This window comes from Archocentrus centrarchus, chromosome 22 (genome assembly GCF_007364275.1).
Source record: "Archocentrus centrarchus isolate MPI-CPG fArcCen1 chromosome 22, fArcCen1, whole genome shotgun sequence".
NCBI classification, from domain to species: Eukaryota; Metazoa; Chordata; class Actinopteri; order Cichliformes; family Cichlidae; genus Archocentrus; species Archocentrus centrarchus.
This window is the reverse complement of record NC_044367.1, coordinates 8,276,239-8,292,953: the sequence shown is the minus strand read 5'-3', so window position 1 is coordinate 8,292,953 and position 16,715 is coordinate 8,276,239. Positions and strand designations below refer to the sequence as shown.

The following is a 16,715-nucleotide window of genomic DNA, read 5'->3' as shown; positions in this document are numbered from 1 at the left end:
TTTCTGATACATAATTCTCAGATCTAAAAAAGAGTGCACTCTCTTTCCCAGGTGACTCTGGATAAAGCATACCAATACCAGTATCAATACTTGTTTGGAAAAAAAAGTTTAAAATTGACCAGAAGGAGGTAAAAAAAACAAACAAAAAAACCCTCTAATTTTAGCTTTAGATTGTAACATTTATCAGTATACTATTAGTATACTATAATTGTTTGGTGGCAGTTTTTAACAGAGCTTAAATGTGTTTTTCATGTCTGAAAATTTCATTTGACTATCTGTGGTACTGAAGAAGTTCTGAAGGATCAAAAATGCTGGAGAAAAAAAATTATTTAGCTACTTAAAAAGTGTCAAATTTCAACCTACTTACATGTACTTTGAGGACTCGTAACTTAAAATTTTTTTGTAGTGTGTTAATTCTTGATTGATGGATTTCAGCTGTTCAAAACTCTGATATTTCATTTTGACATTTTTTTTTATTGCAATCAGTTTTTTTGTTTACTTTTATTAATTTTTTATACTCTGTTTCCTAGATTTAACAGAAACATGGTTTTGCATCCATATGCTGGAGAACAACACACTAAAGCATACATTCTCCTTTACATTTTGAGAGTAGTCTGTGGTGTGTGGGATGGAGTCTTCTTTGAGAAACAGATGTATGGAGTATTTGTGTGAGATGAAAACAGTGGCCATTTTTTTCTAAACAACACCCCATATGGAAACATGAAATCTGTACTCTGAAGTGCAAAGCAGTCACTGAAACACTAAAATGCAAGGAGCAGCATTTCTATCTGAGCACAGTGGCTAGCATTTTTGCTTAAGAGACAGCAAGTTAATTGAATGTGATCTCTCAGATTACACCTGACTGGAGCATCTGTTGCAACTGTGTTGCAAGGTGTTTGACAGGAAACGCAATTTCATTGAAACGATTATGCCTTTGCTGTTCTGATATGGCAGCTTTCTGTGGTCTTGCATACATTCCTCTTTGTTACATGTTCAGTATTTCCAAAGGTACATTTTTCTAGACAATTTATACAGTGACCGTCACTCGAATATTGTTTTTATGTTCCTAAAAGTATGTCTTTGTTTAATTGACCCATGTCAAGTTATTCAACCTGTTTTTTTATTTCTTTTTTCCTTTAATGTACACCCAATTGCTGAGCAAGTAAGAAAAATAAATAGTAAATAGCATATGAGAAAGTGTAACCATATTAGTTATCTTCAGACTTGAAAATAAAAACACGTTTGAGCTGGTAAAAAGAAGGAATATAGAATAGAATAGAACTTTATTGTCATTATACATACAACGAAATTAATCATTATACAACACATTATATAACGACATTCCGTCATAATATAACGAAATTGCTTTCGGAACAACCATCCAGTGAAGAACAGACAGATAGGGGAGATGGGTGTCCACAGCCGCTGCCACACTGGCAATATGTTTATTATCCATGTCAGATTATTCATGAAACATTCACATACCTAACACGTTTGCACTAGATGTGCAGTTGTCTACTGAAAAACACAGTTATTGTTATGTTTTATCCTTTACTGAAATATACTCTTCCCTACAACTCTTTTTTTCTTACTATAGCAAGAGAAGAGAATGTGGCCACTTTCCGTGGCTCAGAGTACTTCTGCTACGATCTCTCCCAGAACCCGATCCAGAGCAGCAGCGATGAGATTACGCTGTCCTTCAAAACATGGCAGCGCAACGGCCTTATCCTTCACACGGGCAAATCAGCTGATTACGTTAACCTGGCACTAAAGGATGGAGCTGTCTCTCTTGTTATCAACCTGGGCTCTGGAGCGTTTGAAGCCATCGTGGAACCAGTCAATGGGAAGTTCAACGACAACTCATGGCATGACGTCAAAGTGACTCGCAACCTCCGGCAGGTAAGGCACAGAGGTGCACTTTTTGATGTGAAGATGTCAGTTGCAGCAGTTAGCCGTACTTGACAAATTGTATGGATGTTTCCACAGCAAGCATGATAACATGCTGACCGCCATAGTGGGTCCGCTATGGGCAGGCTATGGTCCATTATCCTACTGACTACCACTAGCCAGCAAAAAAGCTACTTCTGCTGTTGACTTGAGTCATGAATTGAATGCATCACTGTTGGGTAGTTTTTTACACATTAATTAAGCCCTGTTTCCTAAAATAAATTCATTCACATACCACCAAACTGCATCAGTGATGTTTTGAGGGGATGTTTCAGAAATACATTTGTAATTAACCATCTTTGCCATTTATTTTTCTGCTTTTCCACAGTCACTTCTTTTCAACCATAGACTGTAGAACAAATATTGAGCCACTGTGACGTTACCAGTTGGTTTCTAGACCCCACATTTTGCATTTTGACCACATCACATTTTTTATCACATGATTGCATGACTTTCAATGGACTGAGGTGAAACAGCAATCAGCTGCTGACTAAAGCTCCCTGTGTCAGCTCGCCAGTCAATTAAGTGGCCACACCCCTAACTATAAGTATTAGCACTACTGAAATTGATGAGTTAAAACATTTCTATACCGCTGTTATGAAAAGGGAAGTTAGCTATGGAGCCCAGATCTTCTGTAATTTTCATGGATGAAGTTGATAATTTTAGAGCAAGCCCCAAGTGGGTGTTATAGGAACTGCAGTTATTGTACGTAAATGTTGGTTTCCTTTGTATGCCCACTTTCTTCAGCCACCCACTCACATATTAAAGCAGAAAAGACAAGAAAATACACAAAAAGCTAATATTGTGAAAGGATCTTTTTTTTAATGTGAGTCACATTTTGTTTATCAACTCGGACATGTAGTTTTGGTACTAAAATGAACACCATAAAAAATAATAAAATAAACCAAAGAGGGTGTGAAAACAAACATACATATCAACAAATATTATATTAAACCAAGTTTCACACAGGAGTCAAACAGTAATCTCCTGGATGAAAGGAGATTAATAAAGTGCCTTATAATTTCATAATGCCACCAACCGCTACTGCAGACTTCCTGGGTCTTTTTTAATGTGTTTATTTGTTTTATTTTTCAAATACAGTTCATAGTCTATATAAATGGCATGCCACAGCATTGTTGTTTTACTTTGGACGCTGAACAAATTGATATCACTGGTCTAACCATAGGCCTGTGCTTTTAGAGGATTTGAAGTAAAAAAACAAACAAACAATTGATTTCAAATGCCTGGATACATTTTACATAAGTGAACAGTCTGTTACACAACAAAATCAAAATCTTTTAGTTATCCCACATACAAGACTAAGAATCAGGGAGGGGCAGAGCTTTTCAGGCGGTGGCACCAAAGCTCTGGAACTGTTTACCACTCCAGCTCCATTTAGCTGACTCTGTGTCTTAAAAAAAACAGTTGAAAACTTTTCTGTTTAACCAGACTTTCTGTTGACTTTATTTTTATTCTTTTTTTTAATATGGTAATGTTAATATGTTTTTAACATGGTGTTTTATCTGGGTTTTTGATATTGTGTTTTAATTATTGTAAAGCGCCTTTCTGTCTGTGGAGAGCACTAAATAAATAAACTTTACTTACTTACAACAATCGCTCTATCACCTGAATCCTGTTGCTCCATTGTGAGAAGGTGATGCATTGGCTTATGGTATGTTGCAAATTTCAGTAGGGCTGCAACTATCGCTTAATTTAGTAATCGAGTATTCAATCAATTATTCCATCAATTACCCGAGTAACTGGATAAGAAATACTTTTTTCACATTAACAGTTCATCTGCATATTTTAACTTCTGTACTGCAGTTTTGCCCTGTGTGAAACAAACAGGGTGGATGGAGCAGCTACAAAGTTCTCTTTTCTTCACTTACTGATCAGTTGGTTGATGAAGGATCTCCAACTGTTTCCCAATAAACGTTTAATGGAGGTTACAGGGAGAAAAGCTTTTGTCCACTCCATCTGAGCTCACCGCTCCGCCTCTTTGCGCTTGTGCAGACAGACTGCACGTAAATCAGCTGACTGCTGCTGTTGTGTTATCAGTGTTTATGTTGAAAAACTGGGCGCTGCGTGAGCGTAATCTTGTAATGCTTTATAGTCACAAGCATTCTCCTAAATACCTTTATACTGCAGGTCCATATTTAGTCTCTAATCAGGGATTAAAGTATCAAAAATATTTTGACGGGGAAGGGCGCTCGCTAGCAGTATGTCCGAGAGCTGAAGTAGAGAAAAAAATAACTGCTGAAATTCTCAGCACAGCGACCACAACACACAAACACAGCAGAGAGCGGTGGAGGTGTGGAAAAACATGTCAGCGATGATCGCTCAGTGTCAAAAGGAATCCGTCGCAGCGACGGAGAACTGAGGGGGTTATTTCCTGATCCACTCCATTCCAGTAGGTGGCGGTAATGCAGCTCTAAACTGGTTTGGTCAACCGCAAACCCACAAGAAGAAGAAGAAGAGCACTGTAATACACGTAGGTCGGATCGGATTGGATCGGATTGCATTTTTTCTTTCTTTCCGATATCCGATCCAGTAATTTAGGCCAGGATCGGACCGATACCGATACTGAATATCGTATCGGCGCATCCCTAGTAAAAACCACATTGTTCCTTCTGAATCTGAGGTTTGACTAATGGACAAACTCTCCTTTCTAGCACGCTGGCATAGACCTTCTCGGGGCACAGCCTATAAAGAAGCCCCACAGGGGTGGCTGTGGTTCAGGAGGTAGAGCAGGTCATCTGCTTATTGGAAGATGGGTGGTTCAATCCCTGCCTGTATTCTTGGGCAAGATACTAAACCCCTGTGTTCCAGTTCATCAGTGTGTGAATAGGTGAATGAGGCATGCTGAGTGCTTATGTAGAGTAAAAAAAGCACTCTGTAAGAACCAGTCCTTTTACATGCACCTCTCATGATCTGTGCATATCAGACAATTTGTGTACATACATTTAACATTTCTGTAAGTGTTTGAAAACAAATATCACAAATAGTAAATTGTAAACACAGGAACCTTTGTGAAAGTGAAAATGATCAGATTTGTGAAGTTGAGTTTAAAAATATGTGTGTAATTTATCTTTATTTATTCAGGTTTTGAGACATGCTTTTGTAAAATAGTTTTACATGTGTTCAAATTGCTTTGTGTGTGGATTGGGGCACGCATTTATAAGTACCCCAAATTACTCACAAATCATTGTACACATTTTTTAATTGTCTTGTGAATCATATCACACATATTTTTCAAACCTTTTAGACTAATTAAATACAGTCCATACATAATACATACAAGACTGTCCATTCAGCCCTGGTTTCTGTTGCACTCATTTCAACCTTGCTTGCAGTGCCTCAGCCATTGTAGGCTACACTTTCTGTTGACCTTTTTTTTTTTTTTTTGTTTGATTTGCTTTGTATTAACAAACCCACTGTTCACTCATATAAACTTGTTTTACCTACCCCATCTTTCTGCAAAGCAAACAGGCATTGGATATGCCATGGTAAACAAACTCCATTGTATGGTAGATATCATTCTTATTATCATCTCTTTGGTTTGCTGTGTACTCTTTTCTGACTTTTGTACCTCAAGATGCCTTTCCTCTTAAAACAAGGAAATGGGTTTTAAATCATAGGCCATCTGTCTTTAGCAGGTTAATTCACTCACATTTTCACTTTCCATTGTTATTCTCTTTGGTCACCAGTATCCTTTTACTTCTCTAATGTTTGCAATTAATCTTGCGTCCACCACTAGTTTACATCTTTCACCTTTTTGGCATACCCAAATGGCAACTCATAACAGAAAAACTCTAAGGCCAGATGTGTGCTACAACAAACAAAGAGAGACAAATCTACACTACAACACCGATAACTGTCCATTTGGTCTAAAATTCACTGATGTGTGAATTGTGTTTAGGTAGAATCCTGACTGACTGAAAATTTGTCTTGAAGAGAAAGGTAGTGAGACTGGAGTTCACCATGAAGAGGAAGAAGCATAAAAAGTAATCAAAGCTAAAAAAGAAAAAAGAAAAAGAAAAGAGACACAGACAGTTGCTGCACTGGACAGCTGTCATTATTTTTAATACTCAGCTTCACCTTGCTACAAACCCCCCCCCAAAAATCTTTGTATAGTATGAAACTGATCTCTACAGCGGGGTCTAAAATAAAGGACCAACAACAGCACAAAGATATTCAGGGGTAGCCCACAGACCTGTGGTTCCACATATTTTTTGACACTGCCCCCTGGTGACAGTACACAGTCACAACATGCTCATGCCAGTCTGCAAAGCTCTGCATAGGCACGGCCATGCTGGTCCCTTGAACCATCAACTGATGTGGATTGATGTTGAGGGCTGCTGTTATCAATTAATGTCCCAGTTTTAACTGCTAAATTTAAGTCTGCGTCTTGTCTTAACTAATGCTTTGCTTCTAATCCTGTTGACAATTTGATGGCCAAAGTACAAGGTCACTGTGACCCCTGGAAACATCTTTGTGGCCATATCTTAAGATTTTTTCTGATAATTATGACAAAGGTTCATGCAAAGAGAGTTAAAATGTTTTAATTCACAAAATCAAACTGCAAGTTCAGTGGTCTTGTTGAGTTGTTGGCATGCAAGGCACGCAGTGGGAAGATTTAAGTCTAGAGTATCTGAGGCTACTAATCTTCCATTATCCTTATATGAAATTCTAATTAATAAATACACTCTGATAACATCTTTTTGAACTATAGAGCTTATCAGGAGAAATAGAAAATAACAAATTAAAGGCTCAACAATATTACTTCATTACATTTTTCCAATATCCTGCAATGTGGTCTGGACTCTACCACTCTGTGTGCCCAGCTTGTCTTCTCTTCCCTTTCTCCTGGTTTGTGGGTGTTTTCATCTGCTCCTGCATGCCACAATATCTGTATTATTTTCTTTCCTTCCTAACATATTTAGGCACAACAGAAAATCAAATCAAAAACTTGGAATTTATTAGAGATACATGAATATTAATGCATGCTTGTCATTGCTTGGAGCTATATCACCCAGTTAACACATTCTTTTGACATTTTACTAACCCTGTATACTGTACCTCCTAATAGTTTCACTCACACAGATAACATCTACTGACTGAAAAAAATAATCTGGCAAATGTCTTTATTTGTTAAACTCAGTTTCACATTTATAATTAAGAAACACCCGAGTGTTTCTTAATTATAAATGTCTTAAACAGCAGAAGTCCTTTTTCCACGCTCACTTTACCTTTTAATTCATCTTTGCCAGGTGACAATATCAGTGGATGGGATTCTGACCACTACAGGCTACACCCAGGAAGATTACACCATGCTGGGTTCTGATGACTTCTTCTATGTTGGTGGAAGTCCCAGCACAGCTGACCTGCCAGGTTCTCCAGTCAGCAACAACTTCATGGGCTGTCTCAAGGAGGTAAATACCTGTTGTTATTGTTTTTGCCTTTTGCTTGTTAGGGGCCATTTTAAAAGTTGTAATAAATAAAATTTACTTTAAGCAGCATTTCAGAATCTTGCTCCCAGACTTATTTTAATTCTACCCACAGAACTGTTGTGTGCAGCCTCCTGTTTCTTGCTACTTAAGTGCTAAATGTTGTTTATATATATATATATATATATATATATATATATATATTTATTCATTCATTCATGGTTTCCAGAACCTTATTACTGCACTAAAAAAATTATAAAAAAATAAATGCATGAAAACCTCAGCAGGTTCATAAGGCAAATTTCACATTGGCCATATACATGCATACATCATGATTAATTGTAAACTTTGCAGAGCTGACAAAAAAATGACAGCCTTGAAAGGATGTACCAATTTTACTCATTTTATAGCAATTTTAAGAATCTAAACGCTAGCTCACTGAGTTAATCAGTACAGAAAAAAAACATACAATGGACAGACAGACAGACAGATAAATATTGTTCCCTCAAGCTGATGATGTAATACTTTTGCACTAACTGGCGGAAGAGTACTGTGACAGTAGGGGCTTGGCTTTCTCTGTCACTGTTCAACAACCAGCCACACACACACACACACACACACACACACACACACACACACACACACACACACACACACACACACACACACACACACACACACACACACACACACACACAGAATACGCAGCTTCATGTAACTGCAAGGAGAGGGGGAAGCGGCCCAGTAGCTATTTAATCCCCTTCTGGCCTACTTCCTGCTCTGTGTCATGCTGGGCATGTGTGCAATTCCCTGCACCACCCACCCCTGACAAATACGAGCATGGACAGAAGCACACACATATTCACATATAATCAAAATCATCAAAATCTTTATTTCCCCATCAAAGAACACAGGATCAAGGATAAAACTGGTGTCATGTAGCAAAAACAGGACACATAAACTGTGGGCTGGTGCACACAGTTAAACTGTTTTGTTGCAGCTTAATATACCAAGTAATATAGTTTACCACATCCTATTCCACATATTCATCTTATTTTTAATGAAATACTTTGTGCTACTATTATGAATATACTGTAGGAATCTGGTGACTTAAAGGCCAGTGTAGCAGTTAGTGGCACGTAGTGGTGAAGGTGCAGACTGCAATAAACTCTCTCACCCCTTCCTTTCTAGACATGTAGGAAAACCTGCAGTGGCCATCACTCTAATGTAAAAACATGGCCCTCTCTAGAGTGGATGTGGTTTGACTATTCTAGGCTTAACATAGAAGACCACTAACATGGAAGAGGATGCTCTATGTAAATATAAAGGCTGTATGTTATGCTAATAATAATGAGTTTCATCAGCCAAAATATTAAAAACAATTTATCTAACTAAAGTCAATGCAATATGACAGAACAAAATAGCTTGGAAAGTCATAATTCACTGTCATAATTCATTTACATTTTATTTATAGAGCCACAACATAAGCTATCTGAAGTCACTTTATATAGTAAAATAAAGGCATATAATGTTATAGAGGAAATTTCAGAAATTCTTATTGAGCAAGCTCTTGGGGAGAAAGCAGTCATGGGAAACTCTCTAACAGTAGGAAGAAACCTCTGCTAGAACCAGACTCAAGAAGGGTGGCCATCTGTTTTGACTGTTGGTTGGTGTGAAAGGAAGGCAACTGATTATATACTAATGAAAATGTCATTCCAGGGATCAAGCTAGCAGTTGATCACTCGGCGCTACGCTGGGCTGATGTACTGTTGCGCCTGTCTCCCTCTCCTGTCCAATACCGCCAGCCTGTGAATTTTTTCTGGCTAGAACCTTGAATTCTATTACATTCAATTTCTGCAAACAGAGCCAGCTAACTTTTACACACTAGTACTTTTAAACCCTTATGTATCATAGTGGGAATGTCGTCCCAGATTGTGTGTGTGATTTATTTTGAGGTTCTACATTTAATCCTTTCAGTATATTGTGATTGTGTGTGTGTGTCTGTTTTTTTTTTTCTTTTTCTAATAATCTTCTGGTGCATGGAATAGGTTCCTTTTTGTTTTGTTATTTGTGCCTGTAGCCTTTGTTTGTTTGTGGATTACTTTTGGGTTACTACCACCTTGCATATTCCTGCCTCCCTTGTGTTTCTGTGCCTGGTTTTGTCTCCATCTCTGTGTTTTTTATCTTTGCGTGTTAACTGAGTAGTATTGCCTCTGTGTTTAGTTCTTTATTCTTGATATCTGGTTTAATTTACCCTGTGTTGTAGGTGTATCCTCAGGTTTTTTTAGTTTTGTTACCTGGGTTCTGTTCTTGGTTATAGCTTGTTTGTATTCTCAGGTTTTCTTAGTTTTATTTCACCTTCCTTTCCTTTACTCTGTGGTAAATAAACTGTTTCTTACATTGCAATTTTCTACACTATTTGAACATTCAAAGCATTTCATACAACATGCCTTATTCACCCATTCACTTTTTTTTTCTAATGCTTTACATCTAACGCTCACTCTCCAGTGACTCTCCATCAGAGAGCTTGGGGTTCAGTATAATCCAAAATATATTGTATATTTATACAACCTACTTCTCGATGCAGACCTCCAGTCTGCATCGAGAAGGGGTCCTCCTGGGGTCCTCGGGTGCCTGCGGCCCTGGGGCCCCACTGTCCGCCGTGCTGGGGTGACTTGCCTCTGGTTCTTTGGGACTCTTACCCTTTGGCTGTGGGGCTCCATCTGAGGCCTCACTCTTCCTTCTGGGTGGGCATGGGGCTGTCAATGGCATGTGTGGCCTTGGGTCCACCCTCATTGTTAAGTGCATTTCATGGCAAAAATAGACATTTACACTCTTTTACTCACTCATTCACTCACTCACTCACTCACTCACTCTCTCTCTCTCTCTCTCTTAGTCTCTCTCTCACAAACACACATTTATATATATATATATAATATACATACTAAGAAGGGGAGCTTATAGAATATTTATAGAGCTCATCTTGCATTCAGATCACAATTCTGATTGCAAAAGCTCCCAGACCAGACAGGCTTTAAAAAAAAAAGAAAAAAAGCAATCACTTCAATAGAAACCGTGTAACAAAGTGAAGTAGAGTGCATTGACGACTGATCCAGGAGGTCACAAAAAAAAAGACATCTAAAGAACTGCAGGCCTCACTTGCCTCAGTTAAAGTCAGTGTTCATGATTAAACAAGAAAGCAACTGGGCAAAAATAGCACCCACGGGAGAGTTTCAAGGCAAAAAAAACACTGTGGATGAAAACCACACAAAGGCTCGTCTCACATTTCCCAAAAAGTATCTTGAGGACTTTTGGGAAAATATTCTGTGGACTGACCTGACAAAACTTGAACTTTTTGGAAAGTTTGAATCCTATTATACCTGGCATCAAATTAACACAGCATTTTGTAAAAAAAAACAAAACAAAAAAAAAACATAGCAGACATGGTGGGATGGTCTGGGGCTGCTTTGCTGCTTTAGGACGTGGATGACTTACTGTAGTTGATAGAACCATGAATTCTGCTCTCTACCAGGAAATTCTGAAAGAGACTGTTGAGCTATCAGTTTGTCCCCTGAAGGTCAAGCACATTCAGCATGACAATGATCTGAAATACAGGCTCAAAAACAACAAGATTCAAATCCATCAGCGTAAAAGTCTGGCTCAAATTCAGTTGAGATGCTTTGGCTTGACCTTACACCATCATGTTTCAAACCACTCCACCGTAGCTGAATTAATTAATTAATTATTCAGCTGAATTAAAACAATTTCTCAAAGAAGAGTGGCCAGTATTCCTCCATAGCGATGTGAAAGACTCAGTTATTGCAAATGCTTGATTGCAATCCTCGCACAACCAGTTATTAGGTTTGGCTACTGAATGAAAAAACAATTAATTATTAATTTCCTAAATTAACAGTTTTCTGTAGCCTCCTCATTTGCAGCACTTGTGCTTGGTTTTGCCTTAACACATATTATATATATATATATATATATATATATATATATATATATATATATATATATATATATATATATATATATATATATATATATTATATCTTGTTTAGAAGAGTAAATCAAATGCTGCCTTGTATGTGAGTGTTCCTAAAGTAGAAAGCCTGGAATAACAAAGAAACTTGATAACCACTGTTGTGAAACTCATTATCTCATCAAGCCAGGTAACGCAAAGAAACATCAAACTTAGTTCATAGTACACCCCTCTGGTAGATCCAAATGAAAATGTTGTTAATCTAATGAAAGCTTTTTAACAAAGGAAAATATCTTTGTCATAATAATTCATTGCATCATGTTGTAAAATCACAAAGGTAAAGTAAATGTCACTGCATTTTGTTTAATCGCCTACATTTCCTACTTTTGCTAGTACTGCTATTTCTAATTTTTACCATTTAAGGCTGCATATTTAATAGGTAAGCGTTAATGCACATAAGAAACAGGATCTGGCCGTGTGTTGCAATGGTTACTCAGTGTTAATGTTCAAGTAAAACGAAGTAACTACATCAGTGCTTCTCTATGTGAAAACTTTTTTTCCTCTAAAGCGTTACATAGCAGCCACTGATGCACACCTGTCACAAACACTATAAGAAAGATTATCCTCATACATACTCCCTTATACAGTCACATGTATTCTGTATTCTGCCCACCTCCTAATCACAGGCCCACCCACCCACATATCTGTAGCACCCACCAGCTCTCCCTCTGTCTGCTGTCCAGCACCTTCTCGTCCTCCACTCCCTGCCATTAGGGCTAATTTGCCTGCTGCCAATGCTCTTGTCCTCGCCATCCACTGAGCAGCATTATGGATAAATGTTTTGTTACCATGGCACCAGGTACTGGTTGCCCTTGGTAGCTCCTGCAGCTGGCGGGACCATGATTATTATGGCTTTCATAAGCCAGCAATTACAAAGAAAGCCTACATCTCAAAACCTACAAAATACATAATGGCCTACAATAACACATAATTGCTATAATTGTCATTGTCATTACACCTCCATCAACCACTCACACGGAGGCTTCTGGCTTTCCTGTGTACTGTAGCCAACAAAGAAACACAAAGGACGAGCTCACAGACTCAACGCTGGATATGAGCAGCACTGACAGTGTTTTCCAGAGGAAATATTCCTTTGTTACAGTTCAGCATGTTATAACACCAATACTACTTATTAGTATTATAATTTTTTTTTGTACTTTTAATAAATAATTTTAATTTAGAAGTAATTTCATCTTTATTCATTTACTTAGTTCTACTTTTGGCGAGAACAACACAAAAAAATACAATAAATTGATTTGGTGTGTGTTCAAAAGCTAACTGGTGTGCCAGAAGTTAAGCAGAGATGGATAAAACTAGTTACATCTTTTTAAACAATTAGGGGGTCACATCTTTGTAAATTTTGGAAATCTGTGAGTCTATTGCAATTTTTTTCAAGAAAGAATTTTGGATATTTTAATCATGTAGTAGAAGTTACCCAAGAACACTTTATAAAATTGAAGCTATTACAAACATTTCAATATTTATATTAAGAAGAACTCCATAATTTTAATTTTTTTACCTTATACTGAGTCTTAATGCAGCCCTTCAGTGCATCCTCTGGCTGGAACAAGCCACATTAGCCTTTAAGTCAATTTTATTCTGACTGACTGCCCCTCACAAACGTTTGAATATCAGGTGGGTGGGGCTTCTATGCTCAAGGCCAGTGCTGTGAACCTGAGATACCATTTTAAAGATTTTTCCTCTCACTGAAATCATACAGGGCCAAAATAAACAAATAAACAGCAAAACCCAGGCTTAGAGTAGAGGTTAACCAATGACCTGAAAAAACAAAACAAAAACAAAGGAAATAGGCTATAAATACACACAAGAATTAGGGGAAATGGACATAGCTGGGGAACAAGGTACATCTGAAACTATTGAAGACAATGAGACAAAGGAAGCATAACCAAATACAAGACACAGGAGAAAAATGACTACCAAAATAAAACAGGAAGTGAGAAAAAAATCATTTGAAATAGGCAAAACTTAACAGTAAAGGACCACATGGAGGAAACACTGAGGGAAGGAGTCTATTGTCAGGACTACATTAACTTTATATTTTTCATCTGGCTCTATAATGGCTCCCTGCAAAATCTCACATTGTAACACAGAAGAAAGCTGATGGTGACAGCAAATGAGACATTTGAAAGCACAGTAATTTTTGAAGTGAGACTTCAACCAGCAATACAACAAGCACACTGGTAATGTGCCTCATTTTTGTGCAGCCCAGTGTTTCTCAAACTTTGGGGTGCGCCCCACTGGTGGGGCACAGGGTCATGACAGGTGGGACACAAACAACCTGGGAGAAAAGTCATGCGGAACAAATGTTGAACATCGGATTAAGTCTCATGGTGGAACAAGGAAACATTAGCAGGTATGTTAGCATAGCAACTAGTGAAACTCCACCATCACCGTCTGCTGTAAAGCCGTCCTGCCGCCGCTTTGCAACTAAGGGGGACACCCCCCCCCTGGACCGTGTTTCACCACAGCGGGACACTCCCACCCCTACCCCACCCCGCATGGGGCTTGAAAAGTTTTCATCCAGTTTTCATAATGTATAGATAACCCTTTAGGATTTTCACAGAAACACCACAGTTATGACAAGTGTAATTTCTGAACATCCTTAAAATGCTTGCTTGCTTGCACGCTCACCTTTTCACAATAGCCTTTGACACCAACAGGTCATATAATGAATCTGCTGAGAGAAAGTAAAGCAAGTCTGTGTGAGTGCAGGGGACACTTGAATAGATAAATCTGTCTAAGTCCAAAGAAGCATGTGTACTGAATGCCAACTGTTAACAGGTAAAACAGCTAACATCACGTCAGTAGTCAGCTTTGCTACCAAATCCACTCCTCTCAACCTCATGAGAGGGAAGAGTTGGTTTAATAGCTTAATAGTTAGCTGACACCTCTGTTAACTATGCAGTATGACTGGTCAGTAGGTCATGAAGGTCAGTAGCGTTCTGTGTGCCTGCCCTCTTAAGTGCATTCAGTTCAGTGGCCAAGTGGTAGAGGTTGTCTTCTGGGGAGGATCGCAGTTTTGGTGGCTTAATCTGTCATGCTTTGGAGCTGTTAAGCACATTAGCTTTATTTGCAGTGCAGTGCCATTTCATTCACTTCTACTGGACTGCAAGATTTTTTACAACCATATGGGTCAAGAATGCAAGTTTAGGGCGATTCTGCATTGGAGAACCTTCCCTTAGTTATGCTGCAATAGGCCTAGGCTGCAGGGGGGCTTCTCATGATGCACTGAGTGTTTCTTCTTCATTTCCCTCTTTTTACTCTGTTAATACACCACTCTGCATTTAATGATTAGTTATTATTAATCTCTGGCTCTCTTCCACAGCATGTCTTTTGTCCTGTCTCCCTCTGCTTACCACCAACTGGTCACGGTAGATGACTGCCCCTCCCCGAACCTGATTCTGCTGGAGGTTTCTTTCTATTAAAAGGGAGTTGCCAAGTGCATGCTCATAGGGGGTTTTATTGTTGGTGTTTTCTCTTATCACTGTAGGTTATAAATGCACATGAGAATTAGAGGAAGTGAAGTCTTTACCTTATAATATAAAGCGCCTTGAGGTGACTGCTGTTGTGATTTGGCACTATATAAATAAAATTGAATTGAATTGACCTAAGAAGCTCCTGGCTCAAAGGCATTGCATGTGTTCTGCAAAGGAAATCATGCCACCCTGTGGACAAGACATCACACTGCAAACAAATTGATCTTGTAAAACAATCCATGGAGTGTCTCATGTCAGCAACATGTGACCTGTGATACTACCGCACTAACATCTAAAGTGAAGCCTTCATTGAAGATGGTCTACATGAGCATTGCACACTTTTCAGCACACAGCTTATATATTGTCAGTGGGCATATTTAGGGGAAAGTGAGACATCTGGAGATGATATCAATTGTAGCCATGCATGCCCACCCCCCCCCCCCCCCCAACACACACACACACACACACACACACACACACACACACACACACTATATGCACTATATTTAATAATATAATAATAATAATAAAATGAATAAATAAATTATTTAATAATTATATGAAATGTAAGGAGTAGAAAGTACGGATATTTGTGTAAAGATGTAGGCAGTAAAAACAAAAAGTTGTCAGAAAAATAAATACTGAAGTATAGATACTCCATTACTTCCCACCTCTCCAAGTATGTCACCTGAACCAACTGCCTTTCCACTCTTGAGCCTCTTCATAGCTGCCCTCCCTTCATTCTTACTAATCCACTGAAATTCCTGATTCACCAACCCTCCTCCACGTGTCGCCATCTCTCTTTCATTTTCTGTATTCATGAGATGAAGAACGCCTTCATTGTCATCATGCACTACATGACAAAAATACAGCAGCTGACACTGAATGGTGCCAAATAAAACATAAAAATTCAAACATAAAAACAGTATAAAAGAATATAAGCACAACTGAAGCTATATATACAATAAACAGCATATAAGGTATAAACAACTGAAGAGGAGTATAGCAATATTGCACTTTAAAACTCACACGGAGCATCCTAATCAACTTCCCGGGATATAACAACAAATACGGAGCATTTGTGTAAATTACAGTGGAAGAATTATTTATTTATTAACACAAACCTGTGGACAAATGTCAACTTGATAACACTGATGTTCCCAGCAAAATGATTTGAATGAGCAGCTTGGCCTTTTCTAGTATTATAACCTTTACATCATTACTGCATTACTTACAGCCCTAAAAATGCAAATAATATTTTATGTTTGATTTTTTTCCTTTTGTTTGAAAAAAAAAAATCAGTTACTTGCTATCTTGTGGGATTTCTGGGTGAATAGTACCAGGAAAATCAGATATCTATATTAGCCGGCAGCCTGAAAGGTAAATTCAAACCTCGGTCATATGGTATTATACTGCTTGTTCTCATTCACTAATAAGAGTGTGTGTCCATTGCATGCCTGTGTAATGATGTGCGCAGCGGAAGCGTGGTGAAGGAGATAATGCAGTGATGGTTTCCTTTCATCTGACCATTGTCAAGCATTTTCTGTCAGTCAAACTCTCACTAACACACATACTCACACATTTTTATGTTTGTGTATATGTTATGTGTTCATCATGTCTGCATCAGTGTGTGTTGGGGTTGGGTATTCCTCAGTCTGCTATCTGTGTGTGCTTATGCTTCATTCTCATGTTAACCTGCAGTCTGCATCTGCAGCGTGTTGATAAAGCTTCCTTTACATGTTGAAAGGCTTTTTTGCTGTTGTTCAGAGGTGGCAGGAC

General features: G+C 38.3%; 1 pseudogene; it reads left to right on the top strand.

Annotated features, from left to right (window-relative positions):
• The window catches only part of LOC115772692 (neurexin-3a-like), a 311,850-nt pseudogene that overhangs the window by 129,094 nt on the left and 166,041 nt on the right, over nt 1-16,715 (top strand).